This window comes from Giraffa tippelskirchi, chromosome 10 (assembly GCF_054371585.1).
Source record: "Giraffa tippelskirchi isolate mGirTip1 chromosome 10, T2T-mGirTip1v1.2.pri, whole genome shotgun sequence".
NCBI lineage: Eukaryota > Metazoa > Chordata > Mammalia > Artiodactyla > Giraffidae > Giraffa > Giraffa tippelskirchi.
In genome coordinates this window covers 12783335-12791016 of record NC_137284.1, presented here as the reverse complement: position 1 = coordinate 12791016, position 7682 = coordinate 12783335, and positions in this window count along the sequence as shown.

The following is a 7682-nucleotide window of genomic DNA, read 5'->3' as shown; positions in this document are numbered from 1 at the left end:
TTTTTCCAGGGGCCCCGTCTCAAGGAAAAGAATCTTATTGTTCTTTTGTTCCCTTTCATCCAGGTTTGATACTCTGTTTGCCATTTCTTTACCCTTCCCTTTGATGCCTGCGGTAAGGGAAGTTGTACCTTGGTTCTCCCTGCTGACATCTGGCGCAGGTATTTCACTCACTTTACCTCGTGACTTCTTTTCCGAGAGTCAGATGGGTCAGGGAGTAAGTTGTCCTCATTGTCTGTGGTTCATTGAAAAGAAAGTTCAGGAATAAAGGAGTAGGAGAAAGAAGCATATAGGCAGAGAGGTGGGACACTCATCAAAGCACAGGACACTGTGCCCTGGGTTGAGAGAGGTCTCAGAATAGAAGGTGCTCCTCTTGGGATTCACACTGCAGGCCTTGGCAGGCAGCCTGCCCTTATCACCGTAAATTTTCAGACCTCAGGATTGGGCACCACACCCTGGTGTTAAGCTGTTAACCTCCAGCATCAAGGCCACAGCTACTGGGAGTAATTCCTCCTTCAAGTTGTGGCCTCATCAAGTTCTTGGTCTGGACCCACCACAAAGGGTAAATGTCCCTAAATCCAGTCCCATGATGCTGGGATTCTGTATATATTCTGGCAGCTCCCACTCCTTTACTTTAGGACACATGCTGAGCAGAGTTGTCCTAGAGTGGATCCTGGCACTGCAGTTGCACAGAGACAGATGACTTTTTTCTTCTACTTCCTGGAAGAATAAAATTGGAAACAATGTGGATACTTTGAGGAAATAAAGGACATTCCTAGAGCCAGACTTTTCACAGCAAAGTCTGCTGTGTGTCTAGAGACAGGTGACAGTTTTCAAATTCAGGAGCTCCAGAGACTTCCTCCAGTCTCCTTGCTATGTGCTGTGAAGTTACACCCAGGCCATCAGCAGAGGGCTCCCTCAACTTTAGAAGCTGCTACTGATGCTCGGGAGGCCAAGCCGTGTAAATGAGAGAAGAAACGCAGATCTGACTAAGAGTTTAAAATCTACTGCCCCAAAGTACTTTTGGAGAGAAGAAACACTAAGCCATCCTGAAAACAGACCACTTCAGCAAGAAAGTATTTGCTAGCGTTTACATTAAATGACACTGTTTAAATTCCTGGATCGAGGTCAGTGTAATGTTTATTCTCAGAGTAACACATAGCTAAGTTATCCTTTGGAGAACCTAAGGAGCAGAACAACTCCCTGACCAGTGGTTTAATTGTTTCTGGACTGGTGGCTAGATGACTCCCAAATATTGAATCACAGAGCCATCAATCACCATCAGTCCCAAGTCTGGACCAAAGCTTTGCAGATGCCAAATCCCCATGTGGCATTTGCCCAAAATCATGCCAGCTAAACACACAGCACCTGAGAGATAAAGCATAATGTCCGGGTAGCTAATGGCCACTGTCAGGGCCGTTGGAGCTGGCCAACTGCTCTCAACTGAGATGGAAAAGGCTGTGTGGTGAAGATGGAACAAGGAAAAGGAAACCAGACACTGCCAGAACAATGTTTCTCTGAAGTTAATATCTCGTGGGGGTGTTGGGATTGTTCTACTCTGAACACACAGCAGACTGGGCTCCAGGGCAAGAATTAGTAGGAATCCGAGTGCCTTTTTCCTCAGAAGTTGCTTGACAACCTCTCTGTTCAGGTGTTACCATCTGTCTCTTTTTCTTAGCTCTAGGCAAATAATCCTGTTCCTTTATTATAACCTCACCTGAGATGTGTCACAGTGAATGATGCCAATGAATGTCTGACATCAGGTATGCCTCTCTGAGGAAATTACAGGAGAATGCCCCAAATTCTTTGACTACATTTGAGAGATATCTTGATCTTTTATTTGGGGATGATGAGGACATACCTAGTCAGGGGTGAGCTTTTCTAACTTTTTCAAATTCCAGGGAAGAGGAGGCACCATATATTGAACAAAACTTACCTCCCACCTGTCTCCCATAAGCACGTATCAAACAGAGGAACCGGTCAGCTACTGGGCAAACTACACACAAAAGAACACTAAGTGGGCTCAAGTAGACGTGGGCTTTGTAAGGTTAGGGTTAATCACCAGGATCTGGAGGCGTTTCCAAGAAGAAGCATGTGTCCTCCTTGTGACAGCAAGGCAAACACATATGAGTAGAATCTCTGGAGAAGCCACTCCAGGCTACTGCGGTGGGAAACTCAACGGTTTCTGTTTTTGCTGGCTTCGCTCATTCACATGTTTCTCATCAGCTGCATTCAGATTGATTCCATTTGCAAAGCTCTCCTGGCAATCTTGGTGGCAAAATCTCCAGCAGTTCTGATCCTGCCCAGGCCCTGTCTTCTTGTGTAGCTTCTTGGCACTTTAGCTTCTAAGCAGAAATTGGCTAAGCAGATGCAGGGATTGAACAAAGCCAAATGTAAAACAGAATGCTGGAACACCGAACCAAGTGGAGAGCAGGAAGGCAGTGAGGGGCAGTGAGGGACCAGGACAGGGAGGGGCTTCCTTAGAACCAGACTGAATCGCGCTCCCATCTTGTCAGCATACCCGCTCATTATGCCAGATCAAAGGTTACATCCCCTTTATGCTTCCATCTTACTAATGGATGCAATATAAAATATTTGGGTCCTTGGCCCTCATGGAAGTTGTGACCCATGACACCCTGACACCACTTAATTTTTCTCAGAATCCTTTGACAGCTTTGCAGACTCTGATCAGCTTCCTTCTCTGAACCCACCTCCTCAGCCTCAACCGTTTCACACGTGTGATCTGTCTTTTCTTCCTCCACTTGATGCTGACTTTTCTTGTACTGTTAGGAAGGATGCTTGTCAGCCCACCATTTACACTGACACAGCAGGGAAAGGCCATCCAGCTGGAGAAACGTCCAAGCCCTCTCTTCCCACTGTTGAGACTGCGAGAACGACACTGCTGTCCACAGCCCTGGGGTGCTTCCCAGGGACCAACAGCACGTGTTCTGTTGCTCTTATCATGCATGTTGCTGTCTGGATTTGATTTTTGCTTGTGCGGGTCATAGGGCCTGAAATTAGGGTGGAGACCCAAGTGTTAGGAAGGAGAGAGTCCATTGGCTTCAGGTTCAAGACATTGATCCAGTCCAGTAAAGCTGTATACACACACATGTACATGCACGCACACACGTATGCACACACAGGTGCACACAGGGCAGGCGGTCTCACAGTCACAGTTCAAAATGCAGACGACACAACAGGCATATACATCTTCCCACACTCCTGCCCCTTATCTTCTTAGTCCCCTCTGTAGAGCCCACCAGGGTCTTCTGCACATGTTTTAAATGTACATTAGCAAACAAATCATATATTTCCCCACAGTTGGTAGCATACTATATTGTTCAGCATCCTTTTGTTTTTTTCACCTTTTAAAATGGCTGCGTAGTGTATCATTGAATGAATTTCCATAATTTGTTTAACAAGTCCCATATGACAAGCATTTGGTAGTTTCTAATCTTTTGCTATTGTAATAAAAATATAAATCAGTTTATTTGATCCTCATTTCCCAAGGCTCAGTACTGGGAGGGGAGAGAAGTGTGGCCCACCCTCTGAACATCTGCCCAGTCTGGCACTGGAGGTGAAGCCCCGGACCACGGGAGCTGGCACATCCAGGCTGGCTCTTTGGTTCCGCCCAATCCCCATCAACTTGTCATCACATAGAGGACTTATGCTACCAATTCTGGTGTTCACTAAGCTAGGTAATTGCATGCTTTTCTTTCTCCTTCTCTGCCTACATCCTTCTCCAACCCAGGGATTTAATTGTTACCAAAATCCTGATCCAGCAAGTCCACTCTCCCAAGACTTAGCGTATTGAATTCCCTACATTTCTGTAGCATGTGATAATTGGCAGTGCACTTTCACATAGCATTCTTTCATCTAAATCTTGTACAAATGCTCTGCAGTTGGCAGGACATTTTCTCCGTGAAGGAACTTTTCTCAGAGGGACTGTGTGGCTTGCCCGAGTTCACTTTGTTGATAAATGACAAACACAAAGCTGGAAGCCAGGTCACCTAACACTCTGTCCGCAGCTTTTCTAATACATATACTCACCCTTTTGCCACATGTGTGACTTCCAAGTGAGTTTTCAACTTGGAATATGGCAGAAGTGCCAGCAATTTATTCTCAATTTTAATTTCCATCACTAGATAGATTGAGGCTCTTCAGACAAAAAGGATGATGGACCAGTTTATCCACATGGATCCCCTGGAGTGGTATACAACATGGTGAGGTCAATGCCAGTTGTCCAAAGAGGAGGAAAGAATGGTGGGAGGGTGGAGGACAGGAGGCACACGTGTGATGTGGAGTCAGGGGTGGGCTAGAGAAGGGCAGCAGGAAGAGGGAGGGAGGACCTCTATGTAAGAAGTGTCCACTGTGTACCTCACTCACCAATAACCATGCTCAGAACTTGAGGAGGATACGCACCAGAGGCCGTGGAAGCGGTGGCCTGTGGGCCAGCTCTGCTCCACCAGCGGGCATGGGAGTTCCCCACGGCGGCCAGGGACTGAGGGGCTTTGGACCCCGTGCTGAGTGAGCACGCTGAGCTGGTCTCTGCCCTCTGGCTCACTGGCATGGCTCTTTTCTCCCTTGGGATATGTCTCTGGGAGTGCCTCAGCTCCTACGAGCACAGGTTTGGGTGGTTCTGCTGCATGCACTCACCAGGCTTCCTTGGATGCACCACCCCTGATGCAAGAAAGTAAGGTGTGAAGGAGCTGTGGGTGCAGTCTGCTGGCCCCACAGAGAGTGCTGCCCTGTAGGAGGCAGGGGTGTGAGGGCAGCCAGGGCACTGGACCTACTCCTGAAGGAGAAGAGGGAGCCTCACAGGGGCGCTGCTGAGAGATACACCAGGTTGAGAGGTGGGCTGGGTGTGTGCAAGCTCAGAAGCTGTGCTGAGGACCTCAAGAATTGTTCTACAGGAGGAGGGAATTATGAAGAACTCGGAGGAAGTTCTCTCCCTCTCCCCGTGAGCATGTACCAAGGAAAAGCCCTAGGAGGGCACAGGGAAGGTGGCCATTGGCAAGCCAGAAAGTGGGTCTTCACCAGGAACTGACCATGACTGCACCCTTGTCTTGGACTTGCAGCCTCTGAAACAGTGAGAATCAGATTCCTGTTCCTTAAGCTCCTCATCTCCAGGGCTTTGTCATGGCAGCCTGCCCAGATGGAGAAGCACACAGCCGTTTCTCAGCACTGGCTTGGCTCTGGAAATCCAGGGCAAACACAGGGTCTTGGCTCCATGGAGCTTGAAGGAGGCATCAGATGAATACTCCTCGCAGACATACACAGTTACTGTTATGGAAGAGAGCAATCAGGCCTCATTTAGATTATGGAAAATGGGGGAGGACTCCCGAGGATGTGACTTCAGTCTTCAATGTGAAGGATGAGTGGAGGGAGCGGGTTGAGCAGAGGAAAGAGCACTGTAGGCTTGGGGAGGGCGTGTGAGGCCCAGGGTGACAGGGTTTGGGGAGAAGCTGACAAGACACAGTGTCACTGGGAGTTTCGGATGACGGTCAGTTGGGAACTGGCACATCTTGTTGAGAGGGTTACATTTACGTGCTCAGTGCATCAGAGAGCCATGAAAGGGTTTAAGTGGAGAAGTGAAATGATCCAATGTTTTCATTTAAAAGATTTGTTATTGTTGTTCCGTCAGTAAGTCCTGTCCAACTCTTTGCAACCTCATAGACTGCAGCATGCCAGGCTCCCCTGTCCTTCACTATCTCCCAGAATTTGCTCCATGTCCACTGAGTCAGTGATGCTATCTAACCATCTCATCTTCTGCTGTCCCCTTCTCCTTTTGCCTTTAATCTTTCTCAGTATTAGGGTCTTTTCCAATGAGTTAATTGTTCGCATCAGGTGGCCAAAGTATTGGAGCTTCAGCCTCAGCATCAGTCCTTCCAATGAATAGTCAGAGTTGATTTCCTTTAGGATTGACTGGTTTGATCTCCTTGCAGTCCAAGAGACTCTCAAGAGTCTTCTCCAACACCACAGTTCAAAAGCATCAATTCTTAGGTGCTCAGTCTTTTTTATGGTCCAACTCTCACATCCATACATGACTGCTGGAAAAACCACAGCTTTGACTAGACGGACAGCAAAGTAATGTCTCTGCTTTTTAATATGCTATCTAGATTTGTCATAGCTTTCCTTCCAAGGAAAACTATGAATAATGTGAGAATCAGATGGGAGGGGTGGGATGCTGACTTAGGTTTGGAGGTCCTGAGCAGCAGGCAAATTAGAGGGATGTGGTTCATGTGGGAGCCAGTGCACAGGATGGGTGAAGACTGGGAGGGGAACAGAAGACAGGTAACAGGCACAGCAGCTGGGAGAGGGTGAGTGTGAGGCACTGAGTCTTGTGGGGAGCTGTAAACATATGGACCCATGGTTCAGGAGACCAATCCAGCCTGTGTAGAAAGGAAGGGACACATCAGGCCCAGGCCACTGTCCCTAGAGAGGCCTGGCGCAAGGCTGGCCCTTGGCTGGCATCTGGGAACTTGGCTCACAAGGTGCCCCCATCACCAGTTAACTAATAAGGCTGGTTTTCGGTGCCTGGACTGTTTGTGCAGACCATGTGGTTTATGCTGAACACCTGCTCTTCTTCCAGGAGTCTGGAATGTTGGCGTGTGAGGCAGAGGGTACCCAGGTGAGCAGCCCCCAGGGACAACCCTGAGCTCTGAGTCCCTGCTGGGCTTCCATGGGCTGACACCTCACAGGTATGTATTTGGGGAAGAGTGAGCTCCTTGTGACCCCTCATGGTGGGGGGTGAGTGAGCACAGGGAAGCCTTATGGTGGTTCCTCTGGACCCACCTGTATCTCTGTCCTTATGATTCGGCCACTATCCTCCCTGTGTCTTGTAATAAATCTCAGCTGTAAACACGACTTGCACTGAGTGTTGTGCATTCCAGTGAATCTCTGATGATGAGGTGACCTTGGGGACCCCTGACACAGTCTCAGAATTTGAATTTGGGAATGATCTGCATGTTGGAAAAAACCATGAGCATGGGAGTGTATGAGATGCCCCAGGAAGCATGAGTAGGGCCCTGAGGGTCTCCACAAGTTAGGAGTGACTGGGGGACAGAAACCACAAAGGAGGTGAGGACTCAGGCGGCAGGAGAGAGGAACATCTGCGGGACTGAGCAAGGTCATTGTCAGCTTCGCAAGCAGTCCTGTGGGGGGCTATGGGGAGATCAACTTGGTAGCAGATTAGGAGAGTGGAAGGAACAGAGGGATGTGGGGAGCTGTAAAAACATTGTAAGACAGAAATAACTCGATCATTTGTTTTCTTATTTATTAACTGCCTGTTGCACGACAGGCAGCAGATACCAGTGATGCAGTGAGCCCAGGGTGTGGTCCTGGCCTCATGGGGTCTGTGGTCCAGCTTAGTGTCTGAAAAGCAAAGTACATGAGGCTGTGGGGTGTTGCACCTAACCTGAGGGCTTCTTTGACTAAGTGACCTTGAATCTGGGAATTTATGAATAAGTAGGGCATTGTTGAAGTTGGAGGAGTAGAAAAAGGGAGCAAGGTCATTTCAGGAAGAGGGAAGAATAGATGTGGACTGAGGACCTGAGAATGGAGAGGGCTGTGGTGTCTGCAAGGAACTGATTCCACCTGGAGAAAATAGCTCAGTGTGTAACAGAAACGGGAAAAGAGGATGGTTTTAAAAGACTAAGTAGAGCTATGGGTCAGACCTTAAGACT